The sequence below is a fragment of the Gossypium arboreum genome, chromosome 11 (assembly GCF_025698485.1).
Source record: "Gossypium arboreum isolate Shixiya-1 chromosome 11, ASM2569848v2, whole genome shotgun sequence".
In the NCBI taxonomy this organism is placed as follows: Eukaryota; Viridiplantae; Streptophyta; class Magnoliopsida; order Malvales; family Malvaceae; genus Gossypium; species Gossypium arboreum.
The window spans coordinates 24,989,105-25,015,945 of record NC_069080.1 but is presented as its reverse complement, the minus strand read 5'-3'; the positions used below and the strand labels follow the sequence as shown (position 1 = coordinate 25,015,945).

The following is a 26,841-nucleotide window of genomic DNA, read 5'->3' as shown; positions in this document are numbered from 1 at the left end:
ACTGTAGGTTAGCATCAATGTTGTCAAATCATTGAAAACACTGATACTTGAATTGGGTGAGGCGCTCAAAGATGCCAGCATATGAAGCCGCCGCATGAACTGGACGAGAGGGTAGTGGTGGCTGAGTCGGTAGGTCCTTGTGCTGTGGGGGGACATCATCAGGAATCCTCGTAGGCCTCCTCCTTGGTAGATTGGACGAGACGATACTGGGGAGGGTAGGTTCGTCGGCGTCTCTCGATCATCCTCATGCTAAGCATGCTCGAGATGCCTTGTGGAGACATTTGACTGATGAGGGTGAGGGATGATTCTTGGGCTGCGGTGTTGAGGAGCCCAAAGTGTCGCGCTAGCCTCGTCATGTAAGGGCCAATTGAGATGACCCCCTTCCGATGCCGCTTTGTCTGGTGCTGATTTGCAAGGGCGATGAAATAGGCAAGGTCGATGACGTGCCCTTGCGACATGCACCATAAGAAGTAGACGTCGTGGGTGTTGACGACGTCAATGCTCTCTCGCCTCCCTGTAATCGTGTGAGCTAAAATACCGTGTAAGTACCTCAGGGAATGTGGAAGAACTGATGTCTTGATATGGCTGGAATTGTACGAAGCCGTGTTAGGGGCCAAAGTGTGCCAATACTTCGAGGGAGAGAAATGTATGTGGTGACTGAGAGCATGTAGTTCATTCTTGTCTCGAAACTCCTCCGTATATAGGCCTAGAGCAGCACTGAACTCTGGGATGCTTAGCTAGCGGATTAATCCTCCTAGGCGAAACTAGATTGTGCCGGGATCATCATACCTTGTCATTACGGTCTGGAGATGGAATGTTGAGCATAGTTCCATCGTGAGCTCAAGGTATGTCGGCTCGATAATCCCGAAGAACTGCTCCCAAGGGTCAGTGGTTAGGAGAGCCCAAATTGCGTCAGCTATCTAGACTTGTTCTACGGCAGCCCAGTCGATGCAGTGGCCCGCAATTAAGGGTAAAGCCCGAAATATTTGGAACAGTTCCTTCTAGGGCCCTCGGGGAAACTGTAGGAGAGGGTGACGGATTTTCACGGTTGGGCCCGTAGAAGAGGACGCTCCTTTCCTCTTCTTTGAAGTAGGCATGACAGTTTTCTTTCCTCTTGACGAAGACATGGTACCTGCGATTAGAATCATCAAGTCATCTTGATGAGTGGTCGAAGTAAAAGGAATACAATTTCCAACTAAAAAGCAGACTTTCAGCCACAACCAAACATAACTAATATAATAATTTCGTGACTTTGTCATTGTATGTAGTAATGGCATGTGTAAAATAGCTCTCCTAACAACATGAAATGTATAAGAAATAATTGAACAATGCAAATTACATGAGAGATATTAGTCATGGGAATATCATGAGAATGAGCATGGTAAAATCATGGGTATGAAGTTCCTAATCACTTGATTTAACATGCAATGTATAGTAACTTACTAAAAATACAAACTAAATGATAAAGTAATGAACAGAAATGGAAGATAGTTCAAAAGAAATGGAAATTATTGTAATAATAAGCATTAGTAATAAGTAAAATAGAAGTGAAGAGAGTAAACAAACGCTAAAGGAGAGAGATTAGGCGTCAAAAATGAAGTTGAAGGCGGTGCACGGGCGTGGCAGAGGGTCGTGTAGAGTTGTAGCGGCTAAGGTTAGGGTTTTTGAATGGGAAGAAAGTGAATAGTGCAGGGTATTTATAGATATTTGGGGCACACGGCCATGGCACACGCCCGTGTCCCCCAATTTCAGCCCGTGTGATTCGTGAATTTTAAATTTGGGCGCGTCTAACATTTAGTACACACCCGTGTTCCTCAGGCGTGTGGGTTCACATGGCCGTGTGTTCAAGCTCAACGCCCGTGTTAAGTTAACAGGTTTGACAACGGGTGTTAGACACGGGCGTGTCGCATGCCCATGCTAGTTTCTCAGTTTCAACCACGGATCATCCACACAGGCGTTTCACACGCCCGTGTTGTTTTGGCAGGCTCGACCACAGCTATGTCACACGACCATGGCGTTTTATCGTAGCCCGTGTTAGGGAAATCTTTTACCCTATTTTCACACGGCCTTAAGTACGCCCGTGTGCTTGGCCGTGTCTCTGTTGAAACACTTGTATTCAAGATCTCTATTAGTAGGTTAGGAGTTAAATACCAAAATTTAAAGAAATTAATAATGTTAGTGCTTGGTTTGCCTCCCGAGAAGTGCTTATTTATGGTCTAAGCTCTACTTACCTCTTCAGTGAATGGTCATGGTGGTTTGAGGAGTTTATACTCCTCATTCCTGCTATCAATCTCATCAAAATAAGGCTTTAATTGGGTGTTGTTTACCTTAAAAGTGCCGAACTTGGGATGACTCACCTCCACCGTACCGAATGGAAAAATACTAAGTACCGTAAGAGGGATTTCCTCATTCGGTGTTGTAGTGACAATTTGGGGATCTACGACATCTATTAAGACTTTATCACCAACTTTAAGTTGATTTAGAGAGGTATCAGATAATTTTAGCGTAGTTTGGGTTTATCGTGTGTTCTTGGTTTATGTGCTCACCATTTGTCTAGCTCCTCTATCCGTAGCCTTCGTTCTTTATGAATGTGTCCTCTATCATTTCTAGAACATGGCTCGTGAACTTCTTTGAAGCTCAATTTCTGCAAAGTCATATTGTCAGTTTTAGTAGATTGGTGTAGACTATTACCTTCAATGTTCGATGTGATGCTAGAATTACGAGCTTGAAGGGTGGTCGTTTCATCTCCCACACGAAGTGTAAGCTCACCTGTGCCAACAACAATAATTGTTTTAGCAGTTGCTAAAAAGGGCCTCCCTAAAATCAAAGGGGTGTTATTATCCTCCTCTATGTCTAAAATAACGAAATCAACGGGAAATATGAACTTATCTACTTTCATTAGTACATCTTCAATAATACCTCTAGGAAATCTTATAGTTTTATCTACCAATTGAATGCTCATCCTAGTTTGTTTAGGTTTCCCAAGACCTAGTTGCTTAAACATTTTGTAAGGCATGACGTTAATACTAGCCCCTAAATCAGCTAATGCATGATTTATATCTAAACTACCAATTAAGCAAGGAATTGTAAAACTCCCTGGATCTTTCAATTTGTGGGGTAGCTTATTCTGTAGAATAGCTGAGCAGACTGCGTTTAGCTCCACATGCGACTCTTCATCCAACTTCCGCTTATTTACTAAAAGCTCTTCTAAAAATTTCATTGCATTCGGCATCTGCGACAGAGCTTTAATAAACGGTAAGTTAATATGTAATTTTTTTAAAAGTTTGAGGAATTTACCGAATTGTTCGTCTGAGCAGTCTTTCCTTGTCGCGTTAGGGTATGGGACACGAGGTCTATATTCTTCATTCACCGTTTTGTTATGACTTACCTCACTTTTACCTTTGCTCACCACAGTTTCTTGCATCAATTACGCTCAAAGCAATGAATCCTTCCTTATCTTGAGTACTAATTGCGTTGAGGTGTTCCCTTGGATTAGGTTCAGTATTACTTGGTAAGCTACCTTATGGTCATTCGGAGATTAGTTTGGATAGCTGGCTTATGGTCATTCGGAGATTAGTTTGGATAGCTGGCCTATCTGAGTTTCGAGCCCTTAGATCGATGCTTGTTGATTCTTAAGTGCAGTCTCGGTATTTTGGAAATGGGTTTCTGATACCGAGATGAATTTAGAGAGCATCTCTTCAAGGTTTGGTTTATTCTCTTGTTGATAAGGTAGCTGTTGAAAACCCTGAGGATTTTGTGGCTTTTGATTCCCTTGACCACCCCAAGAGAAATTTGGGTGATTCCTCCAACCTGCATTATAAGTATTACTGTATGGGTTATTTTGAGATTGAAAGTTATTATTACCCATATAGTTGACTTGCTCCTCTTCAGTTGTAGGATTGAAGGATTGATATTCTCTATGCATACCTCCTCCACTTGAGTCACACCTCATTACTAGATATACCTGCGTAGAACCAAGTAAACCATCAATCTTTTTATTGAGAAGTTCTAACTGATTTGACAGCATAGTAACTGAGTCGACGTTATAAACGCCGGTTGTTTTTGTTGGCTTAGTCTTCATGACTTGCCACTAATAATTATTCAGTGACATTTCTTCAATGAATTCATAAGCTTCTTCAGGTGTTTAGTTGTTGATGGTTCCTCCAGTAGCTGCGTCAATCATCTGTCTTGTTGAGGGATTCACACCATTGTAAAATGTTTGAACTTGTAGCCATGAGGTAACCTATGGTGAGGGCACCTTTGCAATAGATCCTTGTATCTCTCCCATGCATCGTAAAGTGTTTCTAAGTCCATCTGCACAAAAGAAGAGATATCATTATGTAACTTAGCTGTTTTAGCCGACAGAAAATATTTTAGTAGAAATTTTTCGGTCATTTGTTCCCAAGTAGTGGTGGACTCTCGTGGTAACCAGTTCAACCACTGTTTAGCTTTGTTTCTTAGTGAAAAGGTAATAACCGAAGGCGAATGGCATCATCAGAAATGCCATTAATTTTGAAAGTGTCGCAAAACTTCAGAAAATTCGCCAAGTAAATGTTGGGATCCTCATCCTGCAAACCATCAAACTGAACAAACTGCTGTATCATCTGAATTGTGTTAGGTTTCAGTTCAAAATTATTCGCAACAATAGCAGGTCTAAATATACTTGATTTAGTCGCTGTTAAAGAAGGTTTAGCATAGTCATACATAGTACGTGGAGCAGGATTTTGATTAGCCGCAATTGCAGGAGGTAGCTGATTGCCTTGGTTTTCAGCCATCTCTTTGGTTGAGGGTTGAGTATCGTCTTCTTGCTTGTTCTCTGTGTATCTTAAGCTTCGTGTTATTTCTCTTTGGTTTCTACGAACTGTTCGATCAATTTCTTCATCAAAAAGTAGTGGCCCTGACGGGTTTCTTCTAGTCATAAACTATGAAAACCTGCCAAGAGAAAGAAAGAGTAGGTTAATAAATAAGAATAATGATAAAATTAAATTAAATTGCAAGAAAAATAAATAGCTAAAGTAATAAAAATTAAGCGTTCCTAATATCTTAGTTCCCCGGCAACGGCGCCAAAAACTTGATCGCGAGGTTTCGTGATAGGTTCTAAATATTTATAATTACTCGTTCTTGAACTAACTATTATCGCGATGTAGGGAAGTGTACCTATTGAACAGTAGTATAGTTTTAGCAAGACCAGATTGTCGAACCCAAAGGAACTAAAAGTACTAGTAATGACCGTCTTTTTATTATCTAGCCTAAGAATAAAGAGATTTTGTTTTAATTAACTAATTATCTAAACTAAGAACTCACAGAGAAAAGAATTGGGGAATTGCTTTTGGGAAAATCGATTGAATGAAGATAATACTTAAGGAAAAATCCACCTAGAATTTACTTGTTATTCTGGCTTCGAATCAGACGATTTATTCATTCAACTTGTCCCGTAGAGATCCCTAAGTTATGTTATTATCCTTATTCAAGACTAATAACGTCTAATCCCTAGATTGAATAACCGAGACTTTTCTCTAATTAACACTCTAGGGTTGCATTAACTCGATCTATGGATCCCCTTATTAGGTTTCACCCTAATCCGGCAAAATCTTGTCACCCTATTTCTAAGCGCGCAATCAACTCCACTTTATTATGAAAAAAGTACTCTTAGACAGGGTCTATTCCTCCTCTGAACAAGAGCATGTCTTGAATCAGTATCTTGAGATATCAAAACAAGAGTTAAGAACACATAATTAAGAACAACTTAAATATTTATCATACGATTCAGAAAATAATAACAAGATTCGTCTTAGGTTTCATTCCCCTTAGGTATTTAGGGGTTTTAGTTCATAACTAAATAAGAAAACATCTCAGAAGAATAAAGAATACAAAACATAAAGAAAACCCAAAAATCCTGAAGGGAAATTGAGGAGAGATCTTCAGTCTTGATGATGAATCTGGCTTCTGAGATGGATCAATCGGCTTCCTTGGAGTAATTCCTTACCCCCTCTTCTCTGTCCCCCCCCCCTTTCTCTTCTTCTAAGGTGTATTTATAGGCTTTGGAATGCCTAGAAGCCCTCAAAAATGGCCTTTTCTGAATTGGACTTAACTTGGGCTTAGCAGGGATAGGCCCGTGTGACACGCCCGTGTGCAATTGCTTTAGGCCGTGTTCGAGCCTGTTAGAATGGCACAGGCATGTGCTATACCCGTGTGAGTCGTGCTCCAATTCTGCCAGATTTACACGGCCGTGTGGTCTGTCTGTGTGAAGAGGTCCAGGCCATGTTGATTTCGTACTTTAGCCCATTTTCTCCATTTTTGGCCCGTTTCTCGTTCCTTTCACTCTCCTATGCTCTTCTAAGTATAAAACATGAAATTAAAGCATTAGGAGCATCGGATTCACCAATTTTAATGAGAAATCATCCATATAATGCATTAAACATGGGGTAAAAATATGTATAATTTACGGTTTATCATAATGATATCTCTTCTTTTGTACAGATGGATTTAGAAACACTCTACGATGCATGAGAGAGATACAAGGACCTTTTGAGAAGGTGCCCTTACCATGGGTTACCGCTTTGGCTACAGGTTCAAACGTTCCATAATGGCCTGAATCCTTCGACTCGACAAATAGTTGACGCAGCTGCTGGCGGAACCATCAATAATAAAACACCTGAAGATGCCTATGAGTGTATAGAGGAGATGTCACTGAATAACTATTAGTGGCAAGTTATGAGGACAAAGACAACGAAAATAGCCGGCGTTTATAACGTCGATTCCGTCACCATGCTATCTAATCAGGTAGAACTCTTAAATAAAAAGATTGATGGTTTTCTTAGTTTTTCACAGGTTCACCCAGTAATGCAGTGCGAAGCAAGTGGAGGTGGAACAAGCTATTCGGAATACCAACCTTATGGCCACAATATGGATAGCAATTAAACTACATGGGTAATAATCCTCAACCTCAAAACAATTGATATAGTAACACTTACAATGCAGGTTGGAGGAACCACCCTAATTTCTCGTAGAGCGGTCAAGGAAATCAAAGACCACAACCATTTTCAGGCTACCAACAACCACCCTACCAACAGGAAAAGAAGCCGAACCTTGAAGAGATGCTCTCAAAGTTTATTTCAGTGTCAAAAACTCATTTCCAAGACACCGAGACAGCACTTAAAAATCAACAAGTGTCGATCTAGGGGCTCGAAACTCAGATAGGCCAGCTTTCTAAACTAATTTTCGAATGACTACAAGGTAGCTTGCCAAGTAATACTAAACCCAACCCAAGGGAACAACTCAACGCAATTAATATTCAAGATGAAGAAGGAGTTGTTGAGTCTGAACCAGAACCGAGGCAAGAAACTGTGGTAAGCAAAGGTCAAGGTGAGGTAGATAACAATAAAAAAATAGTAAATGTTGAATATAAACCTCGTGTGCCATACCCCAACGCGACAAGGAAAGACCGCTCAGATGAACAATTTGGTAAATTCCTTAAACTCTTAAAAAAATTACAGATTAACTTACGTTTATTGAAGCCCTATCACAGATGCCAAACGCAATGAAATTTTTAAAGGAACTTATAGCAAATAAGTGGAAGTTGGACGAGGCGTCGCACGTGGAGCTAAACGCAGTTTGCTCAGCTATTCTCCAAAATAGATTACCGAACAAACTAAAAGATCCAGGGAGTTTTACAATTCCTTGCTTAATTGGTAGTTTAGATGTTAATAATGTATTACCTGATTTAGGGGCTAGTATTAACGTCATGCCCTACAAAATGTTTAAGCAATTAGGTCTCAGGAAACCCAAACAAACTAGGATGAGCATTCAATTAGCAGATAAAACTATAAGGTTCCCTAGGGGTATTATTGAAGATGTACTAGTTAAAATCGATAAATTTATATTTCCTGTTGACTTTATTGTTCTAGATATAGAGGAGGATAGCAACACTCATTTAATTCTAGGAAGGCCTTTTTTAGCAACTGCTAAAACAATTATTGATGTTGGCACAGGTGAACTCACACTCCGTATGGGAGATGAAACAGTCACCCTTCAAGCTTGCAATTCTGGCAACACATCGGGAATTGAAGGTGATCGTTTAACCTATTCTCCTAGAACTGACAATATGGTGCAACCTACTTTACAGGAAATGAGTTTGAAGGAAGCACACGAGTCATTCTCAAGCAATAATAGAGGACCTGTTCATGAAGATTGAAGATTACAAATCGAGGAACTCGATGAATGGCGGACGCATAAACCAAGAACACCTGACAAACAGAATCTATGACAGAACGAGCTCAATACCTTTCCAAATTAACTTAAGATTGGAGATAGAGTCTTATTAGATGCCGCAGATCCCCGCATTGTCGCTACCACACCGAATGAAGAAATCCCTCTTACGGTACTTAGTATCTTTCCATTCGGTATGGTCGAGGTAAGGCACCCCAAGTTCGACACTTTTAAGGTAAACAACACCCGTTTAAAACCTTATTTTGATGAGATTAATGACAGGAATAAGGAGTATAAACTCTCAAACCACTATGGTTATTCAATGGAGAGGTAAGTTAAGCTTAGACTATAAATAAGCGCTTCTCGGGAGGCAACCCGAGCACTAACTGTATTAACTTCTTTAAAAATTTAGTCTTCAACATCTAACTTACTAATAGAGCTCTCGAATACAGGTTTTCCACAGAGACACGGCCAAGCACACGGGCGTGCTTATGGCCGTGTGAAAATAGGGCAAGGATTTCTCCAAACACGGGCTACGATAAAACGTCATGGCCGTGCGACATGGCTGTGGTTGAGCCTGCCAAAATAACACGGGCATGCGACACGCCCGTGTGGAAAACTCGTGGTTAAAACTGAGAAACTAGCACGGGCGTGCGATACGCCCGTGTCTAACACCCGTGGTCGAACCTGTAAGATTGACACGGGCGTAGGAGAAGCGAACAATGCCAGAAACGGTCGTGCGACACGGCCGTGTGCACCCACACGCCCAAGGAACACGGGCATGTACTAAATGTCAGACGCGCCCAAATTCGAAATTCTCGAATCACACGGGCTGAAATTGGGGAACACGGGGTGTGTCCTGGCCGTGTGGCCCAAAATCTATAAATACCCTGCACTATTCACTTTCTTCCCCACGCCCGTGCACCGCTTCCCACTTCATTTTTCACGCTTAATCTCTCTTCCTTAGCGTTTGTTTACTCCTTTCACTTCTATTTTACTTATTACTAATACTTATTACTAGCATAATCTTCATTGCTTTCGAACTATTTTTCATTTTGTTCATTATTTTATCATTTAGTTTGCATTCTTAGGTTAGTTATCATACATTTCGTGTTAAATCGAGTTATGAGGAAAACCTCATACCCATGACTTTACTATGCTTATTCTTATGATATTTCCATGACAGTGTCTATCATTTAATTTGCATTCTTCAATTATTTATCATACATCTCATGTTAAAACAAGTTGCTAGGAAAGCCTCACTCTTTTGTCATACACATGCCATTACTACGCCCATTCTCATGCCATTACAATGATAATGTCACGAAATTATTATATTAGTTATGTGTGGTTGTGGCTGAAATTCTGCTTTTTATTTAAAAATTGTATCCCTTTTACTTTGACCACTCATAAAGATGACTTGATGATTACAGTACCATGTCATCTTCACGAGGAAAGAAAATTACCGTACCTGCCTCAAAGAAAAGGAAGGGAGCGTCATCTTTTGCGGGTCCAACCACAGAAATTCGTCACCCTCTCTTGCAGTTCCCTCGAGGGCCCCAAGAAGAGCTTTTCCAAATACTTCGAGCCTGACCCTTTATTGCAGGCCGCTGCATCGACTGGCCTGCCGTAGAATAAGTTCAGTTGGCTGATGCGATTCGGACCCTCCTAACCACCGACACTTGGGAGCTGTTCTTTGGGATCATTGAACCAACATACCTCAAGTTCACGATAGAACTATGCTCAACATTCCATCTTCAGACCGTAATGACAAATTACGATAATCCCGGCACGGTCCAGTTTCGCCTAGGCGGGTTAGTCCGCCAGCTAAGTGCCCCAGAGTTCGGTGCTGCACTAGGCTTATATACGGAGGAGTTCAAGGAGGAAAATGAACTACATGCTCTCACTCGCCACATACACTTTTGTCCCTCGAAGTAGTGGCACACTTTGGCCCCTGGCGCAACCTCCTACAATCCTAGCCCTCCAAGGAATCAATTCTTCCACCATCCCTAAGGTACCTACACGCCATTTTAGCTCATACGATTAAGGGAGGTGAGAGAGCACTGGCGTCGTCAACACTCACGATGCCTACATTTTATAGTGTATGTCGCACGGGCACGTTATCGACCTTGCCTACTTCATCGCCCTTGTGATTCAGCACCAGACGGAGCGGCATAGGAAGGGGGTCATCTCCATTGGCCCTAATGTAACGCGATTGGCTCGACACTTCAGGCTCCTCGACACCGCGGCCCAAGAATCATCCTTGACCCTCATTGACTAGATGTCTCCACAAGGCATCTCAAGCATGCTTAGCATGAGGATGAGATAAAGGCGCCGAGGAACCTACCTTCCTCAATATCGTCTTGCCCAATCTGCCGAGGAAGAGGCCTACGAGGACATTCTTGATGATGTCCCTTCACAGAACGAGGACCCACCATCCCAGCCACCACCACCCTCTCGTCCAGTTCATGCAGCGGCTTCATATACTGACATCTTTGAGCGCCTCACTCGAATCGAGTAGTAGTGTTTTTAATGATTTGACAACATTGATGCTACTCTACAGTAGATTTGTCAGCACCTCCACATCTCATCACCAGTCCCACCTCGCAAACCATCCAACGATGAAGATGTTTAAAAAAATTTATTTATTATTTTATGTTTTTAATTTTTATTAAAACTACTTTTTATTTTTATTAGATTTTAGAAATTTTATTTTTAATTATTAATTTCAGTTATTTCTTTTTGAGTAATTATTCTTCCTAATATCCCTTAAAAAGTTCCTGATTTTATCACAGTTTTATAAAGCTCTTAAGCTCATCATCACATAGGAACTAAGACTCCACCGGGAAAGGTTCTCCACGACTGTGATGTCCTGCTCGCCCACAACCATAGCTACCACTAGAGATAATATCCTTTTGGCGCATGACTTATAGCCTAATGAACCTCTACGACCGCCGGAGTATCCTCCTCCACTCTCGAACTAATTACTCTTCAGAACTCCAGTTCAAGGAATTCATCATACAGGAAGTTTCACTTCTCTCCCTATCTTATTTTTATACTCTAATATCTATCTTTGTACATTGAGGGAAATGTACATCTTAAGTGTGGGGGGTATTTATTTCATTATCGGAAAAATCCCTGAATGACTGCCTTGTTCTCTTAAAAAGCTCTCATATCATATTTAGGATAAATTTTGATTGATTTATGATTTTGATTGATATATCTTGAATTAAAACATAGGCATTTATGCATTGATTGTTTAAACTTTACGACATTATAGAATCAAGCATGATAAGTTAATTTTTAAGAATTGAAAATTTTAGGTTGTTTCCCCAAAATTTAAGTATTACTTTGAGTTGGGATTCACAAGTTTTAAACATCAAAAAACCATAATTTTTGTGAGATTTTTGAGCCTTTTGAGCATCTATTAATTCTTTCATGCTCACTTTTATTATTGCTTTGAGTGCATCAGTAGTGAACTATTATTCTAGAACTTGCTTGATTATTCATGTAGAGATCACACCATTTGATTTGATATGTCAAAATGATTAAGGCACTTAGGATTAACCCACTCATGCCATGAAAAGCCTACCTCCACAATTAACCCCTAGTGAACCCCCTTAAGCCTAACAAGCCATTTCTTGTAGTACCCTTAATATTAACCTTTAACCTATTATTGTTGAAATCCCCTAAATTAATTTAAGCCCCATTTTTATCGAGATTTGAATTGAAGTAGTTGCTTAGCTATGTTTTACTCTACTCTGTAATTTAATTTGTTCTTAAAAGAAAAAAAAACATGTATACATATTAGTAGTGATCTTCTGTTTGTAAGCTTCAGAAGTTAAATTCCTTAGTCTGAGAAGAAGCTCTATTGTACGCAAGTAATGATGAACTTTTTTCTAGTTAGGTAATTTTCCAATTCAATCTCGATTCTAACTCTTTCTTTCAGCTTGTGACCACACCCCCTAACCAAACCTCATTACAACCTTCTAAAGACCTTTTGATTGATGTATCATCTTAAATTATAGTGGTGGAGATTTGATTTTCATGCAAGCCTATGGTAATGAGTTTTCATTATTGAATATTGAGTGCTTCATTTATTGTCCTTAAACACCTCAAGTGATTTGAGTGAATCCATAGTGAGGATGTGAAACTCTGTGGTATTCTGAATCAAAGGTAATTACTTAAATGAGGAGAGACACCTATGTTTGCATTATTAAATACTCAACTTGGAATGTTTGAAACTTTTATGTTCTTTTAGTTGAATTCTCAATGTATGATTACCTATGGATTATTCTGAGATATTATCAATAGAAATTATAAGTTGAGAAGAATTTATTTTGATTATGAGTTGAGAATTTTGCTTGAGGACAAGCAAATGCTTAAGTGTGGGGGTATTTGATAAACCGTAATTTATACATATTTTTACCCTATGTTTAACGTATTTTATGGATGATTTTCCATTAGAATTGGTGAATTCAATGCTCCTAATGCTTTAATTTCATGTTTTACACTTAGGAGAGCATAGGAGAGTGAAAGGAATGAGAAACGGGCCAAAAACGGAGAAAATGGGCCAAAGTACGAAATCAACACGGCTTGGACCTCCTCACACGGGAAGACCACACGGCCGTGTCAATTTGGCAGGCTCAAGCATGGCCTGGAGTAATCGCACACGGGCGTGTCACACGGGCGTGTCCTTGCCGAGCCCAAGTTGAGTCCAATTTGGAAAAGGCTAATTTTGTGGGCTTTTAGGCATTCCAAAGCCTATATATACACCCTAGAGAAGGAAGAAAGGGAGGAAAGAGTAGAGGGTAAGGAATTACTCCAAGAAAGTCGATTGACTCATCTCAAAAGCCGGATTCATCATCAAAACTGAAGATCTCTCCTGAATTCCCCTTCAGGAGTATTGAGTTTTCTTTATGTTTTGTATTCTTTATTATTCTGAGATGTTTTCTTATTTAGTTATGAACTAAATCCCCTAAATACCTAAGGGGAATGAAACCTAAGACAAATCTTGTTATTATTTTCTGAATTGTATGATAAATATTTGACTTGTTCTTAATTATGTGTTCTTAATTCTTGTTTTGATATCCCAGGATACTGATTCAAAATAAGCTCTTATTCAGAGGAGGAATAGACCCTGTTTAAGAGTACATTTGTCATAATTAAGCAGAGTTGATTGCGCGCCTAGACATAGGGTGACAAGATTTTGCCCGATTAGGGTGAAACCTAATAAGGGGATCCATAGATCGAGTTAATGTAACCCTAGAGTGTTAATTAGAGAAAAGTATCGGTTATTCAATATAGGGATTAGACATTATTAGTCTTGAATAGGGATAATAACATAACTTAAGGATCTCTACGAAACAAGTTAAACGAATAAATTGTCTGATTTAAGCCAGAATAACAAGTGCAGTCTAGGTGGATTTTTCCTTAGGTATTGTCTTTATTCAATCGATTTTTCCAAAAGCAATTCTCCAATTCCATTCTCTGTGCATTCTTAGTTTAGATAATTAGTTAGTTAAAACAAAAACCTCTTTATTCTTAGGCTAGATAATAAAAAGATAGTTATTACTAGTACTTTAATTTCCTTTGGGTTCGACAATCCGGTCTTGCTAAAAGTATACTACTTTTCGATAGGTACACTTGCCTACATCACGATAATAGTTAGTTCAAGAACGAGTAATTATAAATATTTAAAACCTATTACGAAATCACGTGATCAGCCACCAATACATTCTCTTCAAATCGTAATACATTTTCGTACTACCCGGGTAAATAGAACATATGCTACTATAAGCTTCTGATAAAATATCATTCTCCAAATTTGGATTATTTGGAACATAAATTCTATTTCGATAGTATAACATACCACTGTCATCCATGGAATACTCCAAGCTCAACTTATCCAAGACCATTTGTCGTTTCAATACTAATTTCGAGTCTTTATCTTGCAACTCCCGAATTCGTTGAAAGAATACAGGTTTTGCTTTCAATTCTACTAACACAAAACCATCTTCATTAACATAAAATTGAGCATTTAATGCTCGAAGAGCAAACAATGACGATTTCCGGCTAAATATATCTGCTACAATATTAGTTTTCCCCGGATGATAGTCAATAACAAGATCATAATCTTTCAAAAGTTCTAGCCACCGCCATTGTCTCAAATTTAACTCATTTTGTGTCATCAAATATTTTAAGGTCTTGTGATCAGTATACACATGACACTTCTCACCATAGTCTCCATATTTTTAAAGCAAACACAATCGCAGCTAATTCCAAATCATGTGTAGGATAATTCTTCTCGTGCGGTTTTAGTTGCCGAGAAGCATATGCTACTACTTTACTCGACTATATCAAAACACAACCCAAAATATTTAGAGACGCATCATTGTATACCACAAACGGCACACCAGATTCTAATTGAGTCAACACTGGTGCTTCTGTCAACATCTTCTTTAACTGATCAAAACTTTGCTGACATTTATCTGACCATACAAATTCAGTATTTTTCTGTAACAACCGGGTCAATGGTAAAGCGATCATTGAAAAATCTCTGACAAATCAGCAATAATATCCTGCTAATCCCAATAAACTTCGTACTTTAGTGACATTCTTTGGAACTTTCCAATTCACTACTGCCGCTACTTTACTCGGATCAACACGAATTCCATCAGCTGACACAATATGACCGAAAAATGCAGCCTCGTGAAGCCAAAACTCACATTTACTAAACTTTGCATATAACTGTTTCTTCCGAAAAGTTTGTAACACTGTTCTCAAATGCTGAGCATGCTCAGATTCTATCTTTGAATAAATCAATATATCATCAATAAACACAACCACGAATCTGTCCAAATAAGGTTGGAAGATCTGATTTATTAAGTTCATAAATGCAGCAGGGGCATTGGTTAATCCAAATGGCATTAGCAAAAATTCATAATGTCCATATCGGGTTCAGAAATTAGTCTTTGGCACATCGCACTCTTTTACTTTCAATTGATAATACCCGGATCGGAGGTCTATATTTGAAAATACTACTGCACCTTTCAACTGATCAAATAAATCATCAATACGAGGCAGGGGATACTTATTCTTTACCATTACTTTATTCAACTGTCTGTAATCAATACATAACCTCAAAGAACCATCTTTCTTCTTCACAAATAAAACAGGTGCTCCCCAAGGCGACATACTCGGCCTGATGAATCCCTTATCTAACAACTCCTATAACTGTGTCTTTAACTCTTTTAATTCAGCTTGGGCCATTCTATAAGGTGTCACTGATATGGAAGCTGTTTCCGAGATCACATCTATCACAAATTCTACTTCTCTATCAGGTGGTAAACCTGGCAACTCCTCAAGAAACACATCGGGGAATCCATTAACTACTGACATCTGTTCTAACTTTGAATTAGAACCCTGAGTATCAAAAATATAGGCCAAGAATGCCTTGTTTCCTTTACTTAACAATCTCTGAGCAGAGAAGGTTGAAATAAATCTAACAGTATCACCCAAATTTTAAAACCCATCTGAAATCATATCCTCTGTTTGGCATTTCAAGCTGATCTGTTTTTCACGATAGTTCACTATTGCATCATGCTTCATTAACCAATCCATTCCCAAAATAATATCAAATTCTCGAAAGGGTAACAACATCAAATCAGCGGGGAACTCACAGCCCTTTATTCTCAGTGGACAATTAGGACATGTTAAATTAACTATCACACACTGGCCCAAGGGATTAGTAACTTGAACATCGAAATCAGTAGGCTTAATAGATAAATTCTTTTCAGAGGCTAACATGGTGCAAATATATGAATGTGTAGACCCAGGGTCTAACTATGCATACACAGTATCATCATAAAGATAGAAAGTACCAGTAATGACATCTGGAGCTATCGCCTCTTCGCTCGCTCGAATAGCGTAGGTACGTGTAGGTGTTCGAACATCTGATCGACTAGCTGATTCTCTCATACCCGAACGAGTAGCCCCTGTAGCACTACTCTGCCCCAAACGTTTACTTTGTTGAGGAGTAACTTTTTATTTCTCTTTCTGCTCTTCTTCATTTCTTTGTAGTTAGGGACAATCTCGAATGAAATGATTAGTAGATCCACACCTATAACAAGCTCCTGTCTTGTTCCGGCACTCACCAATGTGATTTCTTCCACAATACCAACACTTAGGTCGAGGAGCATTTTGAATACTGCTCATACTAGCTGCAGGTCTATCAAATGTCCTGGAATTAGATTGTCTTGATCTGCTCTTTCCCAATCTTTCCGGCACTGAAGTGGCCCGACTAAATTCTTCTCTAGATTTTTTCACCGACAAAGCTGAAAATAATTTGGATGCACCTCTTTTAAATGATTCTTTGCTTTTTTTTATCTCATTGCATCTTTTGATTATACACTTCCTCAAGTTTTTGAGCACAATCTGATAAAACAACAAATTCTCATATTTCATTACCTTCTATCATCATTCTAATATCATCATTCAACCCTTCTTCAAATCTGATACACATTTCCTTCTCTATAGGCACAATATCCCTGGCATATTTGCTAAGATAAAAAAATTCCCTTTCATATTCAGCTACTGATTTACTTCCCTGTCGTAGATCCAGAAATTCTCTCTTTTTTCTTATCCAGATACCGTTTGCCCACATATTTCTTTTTGAACTTATTTTGAAAGAATTCCCACGTAATTTTCTCTACCGACACCACTGCCTCGATTGTTTCCCACCAATTGTACACTTCTTCTTTCAGTAGCAACACAGCACATCTCAAATAATCATCTGGTGAACATGCCATTTCTTTAAAAATCCTCATCAATCTCTGTAACCAATATTTTGCTTTAACCTGATCATTATCTGATCTTTCCTGAAATTCTTCAGCTCTGAGTTTTTTGAGCTTTTCCAACGAAATACATTTACTAGATTCAGTTGTCGGACGAGGTGGAGGGGCAACCGGGGGCACTACGGTTGGTGCAGTAAGAGGAGGGGGTTTTCGAGCCGAGTTTCTTTCTTGTATTGTTTCATTGTACCATTGATTCATAATTCCATAAATCATATCTTTAAGTTCTCGTTAAAGAAATCAGAACTTCACTACTGGTCCCCTATTCAGAAGTCTGTACTCTACTATTTACTTCTTCTTCTTGTTCTATACGTTCTGGTCTATTTGACATCTTTATAATCAAGAGTTATCTATAAAAATAACAGAAGTTAAATCGAATCATACACATCACACTATCACAGATGTATATGGTATGTATTTCTAATCACTTTACACAACACGATCATTCTGAGAATCGAGTAAAGTAAGCTCTGATACCACTAAATGTAACACCCTTAACCCGTATCCATCACTAGAATAGGGTTACAAGGCATTATCAAACTTATACATTAGCATTTGTACAAAATCGAGTTATAAATTTACATTCCAATCAAAACTTCTCAAATTTTACATAAAGTCCCTAATATGGGCCTATGGGGCCCAATACATGCTTTAGAAGTAATTTGAAACTAAACCGGTAACTTTGGAAAACTTTTAAATTTTTTTCTTGAAGTTAGGGGCACATGCCCGTGTGGCCAACCTGTGTGGCTCCCATGGCCGTATGGCCAGCCCGTGGGCAATTCTGACTTGCAATTTCTTAAGCATCAAAGGGCCACACGCCTAGGGTACACGCCTATGTGGCTAGACCGTGTGGTAAATTGATTTTTTTACTATTTTTAAGTTATTTTCACACGATTTTGACACACGATCATGCTTGAAACCCGTGTCCTTCACACGACCAAGACACACGGCCGTGTCTTTAGCCCATGTATAGGACGTTTTAGGCCAGTTTTCTCCCCCTTTCATCCATTACCTGCACTTAAACACAATTATCTACAAATTACAACCAACCAACCAACCAGTTTATGCCATAATATGCATTTTATACACATATGCCATCCCTTTTACATACTTGAGCCATCTATAACTTTATCCAACCAAATACTTATACATGCCATATAAATCAGAAGATATTAACTCAAAAACTACCGGAGAACATTTGGATAGTGTGATTCTTGGTGATGATCCGATCCTCCGTCTCCATGTTAACCTACAAAACATGACAATCACATTCAAGTAAGCTTGTGAAAGCTTAGTAAGTTCATAGGTTTAGAACGTAAACTTACCAAATATGGTAAAGCTTTCGTATATTATACAATTCACTAATTTCTCCCGTCATTCACAAACCAAGTCAATTTCACTTAATATTATTCACACTTAAACTTCATTCTTTTAGGCCCATTTATCGCTTACCATCTCTTTTCAAATTAAGAAACTATACGAAATTGAGTACTTCACTTTCACTTTACCATAGTAAAACTATGGACTTGCACATGATCACGTTTTACTTTCTGAAGCCATGGCCTAGCCATGGTCTTACACGAGTCATATATCATACCGATGCCATATCCCGGATATGGTCTTACACAGAAGCACTTATCACTTTTCTTCGATGCCATAGCCCAGTTGTGTTCTTATGCGGATATCGCTTATCACTTGTTGCCATGGTCCAACCATGGTCTTTTTCCGTCAATTCATCATTTGCCACTGGACAGAAGTACTCAATCCGATGTTTCATTCAATTTGATCATTTCTGCAATTTCATATTTTTACATTATTCATGGTTTTATCATAATCATATAGTATAACTCATTATAAAATTCATAAGAATAACAATGATCACTAAAATTTAGCCACATGAACTTACTTGGGCTAATTCGCAATAGTTGTAGAAGTTTGAGAAAATTATTCGACTATTTTCTCCTTTCCACGATTCACTTCAATTTCTTGATTTGTAGTAAAAATATGAAAAACCAGCTCTAAGGTTTCTTCAATGGCTATTTTTAGCTGAAGAGGATGAAAAAAATTAAAGAAATCTCTAGATTTCTAATTACATTCCATTTTTAACTATTCAATTTTCACTTTTTGTCTAATTTTACCCTTTGTTCACACCTAATTTCAATATTTCCTGCACACACATGCCGTCCAGCCCAATAATAGGTGTTTAATTACCTATTTAGTCCTCCATTAATTATTACTAGAGCTATTTAATCACATTTCACAATTTTACACTTAATTCAATTTAGTCCTTTTTACCCAATTAACTACTGAGGCCTTAAAATTTCTTGACGAAACTTTAATACTAACTTACTAACACTCCATAAATATTTATAAAAATATTTATGGCTCGGCTTAATATTTCGAGGTCTCAATACCTCGTTTTCACTTTCAAATTATTTAGTATTTATTATAAAACACTATTCACTATTTCAATCATTTTCCTAACTTCACGTCTAACTTATTTTCATTAAATTAATAATATTTTCTATTCATTTGTCGGATTTAGTAATCTCAAATTACTGTTCTGACACCACTGAAATTTGGGCTGTTACACTGTCAATCCAGTCGATCACATCTATGTCTCTATCTTCTAGGAGTCATCTGCACTGATGCCTAAAACAAAACATCTTTCCAATTGGACTTGATAGACAACATATTAGTCATTCAATTGGTTTGCTCATTTTCGATTAAACTAATTACATGTTTAGGCCCATCTACTAATATAAACTGTCTTTTAGCATTATGATCCAACCACATAATACCTCTCACTATTAGTTAAATATTAGACAACCAATGAGCTAATATTTTTTTCTATTTTGCTTTACATGAAAAAATCACATGAGGACATTATACAAATAATATTAGTGTAATTCATGAATAATTTTATTAATAAATTTGTTCAAAAAAATTACAAATGTACAAATGAATATACTACACTTAGAGCATCGGATTCAACACTATAATGAACAGATGCTTAGCAGAAAAAAATACTCTTCCATATAAACGAAGGGTTATTACCCTTTGTGGCTTTAAAAAAGCCACAACACAGAAAATATCTAGCTTTGAAAATTCTACTAGGAAGAGATCGAGATTGAAATAAAACTCCAACCTTGCTTACAAAGCATATCTAAATTAAAATAGTGAAGATTATGAAATTCCATTCTGCCAGACTTCTTCACCATGCATAATTTATCCCACGAAGCCTAAAACATATTTACGGTATATTCTACTTGGGCCCAATTCAATGTACTGTCAATCCAGTCAGTCACATCTATGTCTCTATATTCTAAGAGTCATCTATTCCGATGCCTAAAACAAAGCATCTCTCTAATTGGACTTGATAGACAACATATTAGTCATTCAATTGGTTTGCTATTTTCTGATTAGACTAATGACATGTTTACGCCCCGTCTACTAATATAAACTGTCTTTTAGCATTACGATCCAACCACGTAATACTGCTCAGTATTAGTTAAACATTAGACAACCAATGAGCTAATATTTGCTTCTATTTTGCTTTACATGAAAAAATCACATGAGGACATTATACAAAGAATATTAGTGTAATTCATGAATAATTTTATTCATAAATTTGTTCAAAAAAATTAAAAATGTACAAATGAATAGACTACACTTAGAGCATCAGATCCAACACTATAATGAGGAGATGCTTAGCAGAAAAAATGCTCTTCCATATAAATGAAGGGTTATTGCCCTTTGTGACTTTAAAAAAGCCACAAGACAGAAAATATCTAGCTTGAAAATTCTACTAGGAAGAGATTGGAGATTGAAATAAAACTCTAACCTTGCTTACAAAGCATAGCTAAATTAAAATAGTGAAGATTATGAAATTCCATTCTGCCAAACTTCTTCGCCATGCATAATTTATCCCACGAAGCCCACCAAATGCCCCCTTACACAGAAGAACATGAAATCCACCCAAATGTGCTTATCATCTGTTGCAAAGCCTTACAAGTCCTTAACTACAGAAGAAAAACACTCATATAATACACCGAAATATCCTGAGCCATTGTTTTAATAACCACTTCCTTAGCAACTTTAGAAAGGAACTTGCTCTTCTAGCTAAAAATTCGTTTACTTAAAAGATTACAAATGAAAGAGAAAACTTACTTTTTATTTCTTCCCACTAGTGATGGTAAGAATAAATATCGCCCTTGATTAATAGAAGAAGACAACCCCAAAATAGCAATTACCAAACGCTTATCAGAAAGACTAGTATTGGCACTAAACATGATGCTAGAATTTTTAGAAGTTATGGCTTGTCTCGATGCAGCCTCATACGAAGCCAAAATTTTCTTAATAAGCTAACACTCTAAAGCTGCAAACCAAAAAAGGAAAAACCTATCATTGGAAAAAAAAACAAATGAGAGACACTAAGACAATCTCGACAAATGGAAATACTATGTAAATCTCTCATAGATTCCGCTATGTGTAAGAGATGACTGAGACTTTCCACAAATATGATAAAAAGGTAAGGAGACAGTAGGTTACCCTACCGCAAACCTCTAGGAATAATTGGGCAAACCTACTCATTATTCAAAATAATTGAATTTTTCACTGTAAAGATGCGAAATATAAATCAACTAAACCCACTTAGCGTCGAAGTTGAGTTTAAGCATCATATACTATAGAAGATGCCAATTGACTCTGTCATAGGCTTTACTAATGTCAATCTTCATAGCAACTTCACCTTTTTTCCCTTGCCATTTGTTATGCATATGATAGACAATCTTAAAGGCAATCGTAAAATTATCAGTGATCAAACGACCAAGTATAAAATTCAATTTCATAAGTGATATAATACGAGGCAAAATAACCTTCAACTAGTAAGAAAAAACTTTAATAGTTATCTTGTGTAGGACATTACAAAGTGAATCAGACATAAATCCTTCTTACAATTAGGTATATCCTCTTCGGGAATAAGAACAATAGTAGTATCATTAAGAGTATGAAGGAATTGTTCCAACCACTCATAGCACTTAACCACTACATCCAGCCCCACTATCGACCAACATTTCTGATAAAATGTAGAATTCCTACCATCCGATTCTAGTGACTTATTGTTAGTGTAAGAATAAGTTAAGTTGTTATCATTTTATTATCATTCTATTAAGCAGTCTGGTATATTGTTAGTAGTATGGTTTGAAGAAGTTAGTTACTCTTACTCAAGTATATAAGTCATTGATGAATGCTTGAGTTTTTGAACTTTTGATGATAAATAATGAAAGCTTGGTGCTTGATATACATGTTTTGTAAAGTGGTTTTGAGTAAAATTGCATAAAAAGGACAAATTTCTGAAAAGTGTAAAATGTGTGGTATAAAGTGTGAAATAAATAAAAATATGGGCTTCTAAGGACTTAATAAATATTTGGCCATGCATGGGTTTGTTGAACTTTTGTGTATTTTGTGATTTCAAGAAATAGGGACTAAAATGTCAAAAATGTGAAAGTTTAGGGTCTAAAGTGAAAAAATGCCTAAATTTATATTTTTGGATGAAATTGAATGAGTTGGTAATTAAATGGGTTAATTTTGAATACATATAGATAAAAAAAGAAAGAACTCAGATTTAGATCGAGGAAAATCGAAGGTTATAGAGTAATCGATTGGATTCATCCATTCTGAGTACGATAAGTTCGTACGTGATAAATGAAGTTACAATTATGTTTTTAATTCTTTAATAATGCATAAATTGTATATTTGCAACTACAACTATGTACGACGACAAGTCTACGATGTTTCGCACTTAGTGTGCATTTCGAGATAGTTTTGGCTATGTACAGCACTTAGTGTGCGAATTGAAATAGCTTTGGTTTTATGTGGCAAAAAGTGTGCGATACGTAGATAACTTCAGTTCAATGTGATGGCACAAAGTGTGTGATATCGTTGTAGGTTCAGCTAAACATTTATGCACTAAGTGTGCGAGTTCTTAAAGCATTGAAAGCTTTTCAAACAATTTAACGTATTGAACAAAGAGGTGAGGATGAAATAAATAAATACTAGAAAGTACATGTATGTACAATACCTACGTAGTAGTTGATACTATGTGTATGAAGCTTGATGAAATGGTATATATATGATAAATGGTTATAGATTAGAATTGAATGAAGAGATGAGGACTATTAAGTGTTTATTAGTTGATGATTTAGATAATATGAATTGTTGAGTATGTTTGGTACGTCCTTACTAAGCTATGAAGCTTACTGTGTGTTATTTTTTTCTGTTCTATAGATTATTGAAGCTAGTGCGGACTCAGGGATCATCGGGAATACGTCATCACATTATCGATTATCTCGTTCGTATTTTTGGTAACCTTGTATATATGGTATATGGCATGTATAGGCTAGTGATATTCTGGTATATTTTGAGTCATGATATTAGCCATGAGATTTGACTTGTAAATTTTGTATGTATAGCCATTAAAGTTGGCTTGGATTAAGTGTTTGTAAGTTATATGCTGTATATAATGCTTATGTGATAAATTAGTTGTGGGATTTGGAAATGGCAAGTTTTATGGCATGTAATAGGTGTTAAGATGATGATGAAATAAATTTAGAAGTTATGCAATCTAGATGATTTTATATACTGAAATGACATGTTTTGGTTATGGAATTGAGTAATTGAGATGGTTATATATAGATGACATGATATGTGCATATGTTGGTTGGTTTTTGGTTGTTTATAAATGTTTTTAAATGGTACTATTTTGGTTGTTATGTGTGCTTGAGATTAGGGTGGCAAATTGGCTTTACAAATGGCCTATTTTTGTCTACACAGGCGTGTGTCTCATCCATGTGTGACACATGGTCATGTTACACAGCCGTGTTTCCCCTAGGGTAGTCCTACAATTAAAAGTCAGTCTTGAGCATGGCCGTGTGAGGCACACAGCCTTGGCATATGGGCGTGTGTGGCCATTTCGAATGGTACACAGGCTAGACACATGGGCATGTGATTAGCCGTGTGACCCAAATCAATTTCGACCACAACCAAAGCATACGGGGATGTCTCTAGCCGTGTGGTACAAGTCAGTATGTATGTCCTGTTTTCACACGACTTGCGCCACAGGCGTGTCAGGTGGTCGTATAAGGCACACAGCCTGTTTACAAGGGCATGTCGAGTGGCCGTGTGAGGCATATAGCTTGTTCACACGGATGTGTGACCTATGATTTCATGAAATTTTTCTAAGTGTTTGGAAATTTTTATATGTGATCGGTTTAGTCCCGGACCACTCTTAAGCATGTTTAAAGGTCTTGTAGGAGCTCGTAAGGGACATTGTGAATAATTTTGTTTATGATTGTATAAATGTATGTGAATGAGATGTATTGCCTGTAATGCCTCATAACCCTATTTTGGCATCGGATATGGGTTAGGGGTGTTACATTTTGATTAGTATCAGAGCTACAGTTTAGTCGATTCTAGGACTAATGTAGCGAGTGAGAGTCTAGCTATACATGCCATATATATAAACTGTAATAGTGTGATGATTTCTGATAGTTAAAATGTGTTTTTCATATAGCAAATGGATCCCAAACGAGCAATAGCTGACGATGTTGAAAGTAATGCACCCGCTCCCGCTCAAGGGGCAGTACAGTCTGATTTTAGACTTCTATCTAGTAGCCAAGGAGGAAAGGCTACGCAAGCTTTCTTCCAAATGATAAGTGAGTGGTTCACGGAATTCGTACGAACAAATCTGGCTGCTTAACAACCTCTACCCCCACCTGTTCCTCAACAAATCCCAACTATGCCACAAATAATAGATCCAATCTGATTGAGTAAGCCGTCAGTGGATAAGATTCGTAAACATGGGGTTGAAGAGTTTCGGGCTACAGTTAATAATGATGCAGAGAGAGCAGAATTCTGGCTCAAGTACACGATCAAAGTATTTGATTAATTCTCTTGTACTCCGAAAGAATGTATCAAATGCGTAGTATCTTTGCTTAAAGATAATACATATCACTGGTGGAAAACGTTGACATCGGTGGTTCCTAAAGAATGAATTACCTGGGAATTCTTTCAATCTGAGTTCTGTAAGAAATACATAAGCCAGAGATTTCTCAATCAGAAATGTAAAGAGTTTCTGGAATTGAAGTAGTGCCGAATGATTGTCACCAAGTACAAAAGAGAATTCGTACAGTTAAGCAAATATGTTTGGGAATATGTGTCTACTGAAGAGATCACGTGTAAACGATTCGTTGATAGATTGAATGGAGATACAAAACTTCTAGTTAGGATAATCAAAGAATTTGTTGTGTTAGTTGAAAGGGCTTTTAAAGCCGAGAATCTCAACAAAGAAAAGAAAAAGGCTGATTCAGAGGTAAGAGATTCGAGGAAGAGATCGATGAATAAATCTTATCATTCCTCATCAAAGAAACCTAGAGATCGATGAATAAATCTTATCATTCCTCATCAAAGAAACCTAGAGATTATTTTAATCGATCGACAGCTTCAGCAGGATATCAGAATAGAGATCGCGGGGAGCAATAAACCAACCCTAAAGCTCAAGCCACATCAGTATCGAATGTTGGCAAAGTAAAATATGCTAAACCTGAGTGTCAACAGTGTGGAATACGGCATTTTGGAGAATGGTGGGTGAAAAATAATAACAGAGCTTGTTACAGTTGTGGTTCATGAGATCACTTTATTAAAGATTGCCCAGAGTTAACTAAAAAAGATAATACTCAGAACACAAGGCTGAGTAACATTGCGGTTAGAGGTAGACCACCTAGAAACACAGGAAATATGAGTGGTAGTAAAGGTGTGACATGAGACACTGCTGTAAGATCTGATGTCAAAGTACCTGCACGAGCCTACATTATTCGCGCTTGTGAAGAAGCGTCATCTCTAGATGTTATCACCAGTACTTTTACTCTCTATGATACTAAAGTTATTGTATTAATAGATCTAGGATCAACTCATCGTATGTATTTGTGAATTTGGTACCCAATAAGTCTTTGCCTATAGAGTCTACTGAATTTGTAATTAGAGTATCGAACCTCTTAGGCAAGTGTGTTTTAGTTGATAAAGTGTGCAAGAATTGTCCATTGATGATTCGAGATAATTTCTTTCCAGTCAATTTGATGTTGTTACCATTTGAGGAGTTTGATATAATTCTGGGTATAGATGGCTAACGTTGCATGATGCTGTTGTGAATTGCAAAAAAAAAAGACGATAGATTTGAGATGTCAGAATAATGAAATTATTAAAATTGAGTCAGATGATCTGAATGGTTTGCCAGCAGTGATTTCTTCAATGTTAGATGAGAAATATGTGAGAAAATGTTGTGAAGCTTATTTTGCTTACGTACTTGATTCGAAAGTGACTGAAAAGAAAATTGAATTAGTGCTAGTTGTATGTGAGTATACAAATATGTTTCTTGAAGAGTTATCGGGTTTACCACTGATTCGAGAGGTTGAGCTTGGTATTAAGTTAATGCTGGGTACAACGCTGATATCAATAGCTCCGTACAGAATGGCTCCAACAAAGTTAAAAGAATTAAAAGCTTAATTGCAAGAATTAACTAATAAAGGATTTACACGACCGAATTAACTAAGAAAGATGGCACGATGAGAATATGTATTGACTACAGACAGTTGAATAAAGTGACAATCAAAAAGAAATACCCTCTACCACGAATTGATGATTTGTTTGATCAATTAAAATGAGCTTCAATGTTTTCAAAGATAGATTTGAGATCGGGTTATTACCAGTTGCGAGTTAAAGATTT

At 37.5% G+C, this 26,841-nt stretch overlaps 2 non-coding genes across 2 annotated transcripts; one reads left to right on the top strand and one right to left on the bottom strand.

The window, feature by feature from the left end:
- Positions 1–4,240: 4,240 nt before the first annotated feature.
- LOC128285068 (small nucleolar RNA R71) lies at positions 4,241–4,347 on the top strand. Its single transcript, XR_008275483.1, has one exon. It is a non-coding gene; the product is annotated as a small nucleolar RNA R71 (small nucleolar RNA).
- A 2,104-nt stretch (positions 4,348–6,451) lies between these two features.
- Positions 6,452–6,554, bottom strand: LOC128284426 (small nucleolar RNA R71). The gene has a single exon (XR_008274853.1). It is a non-coding gene; the product is annotated as a small nucleolar RNA R71 (small nucleolar RNA).
- Positions 6,555–26,841: the final 20,287 nt, after the last annotated feature.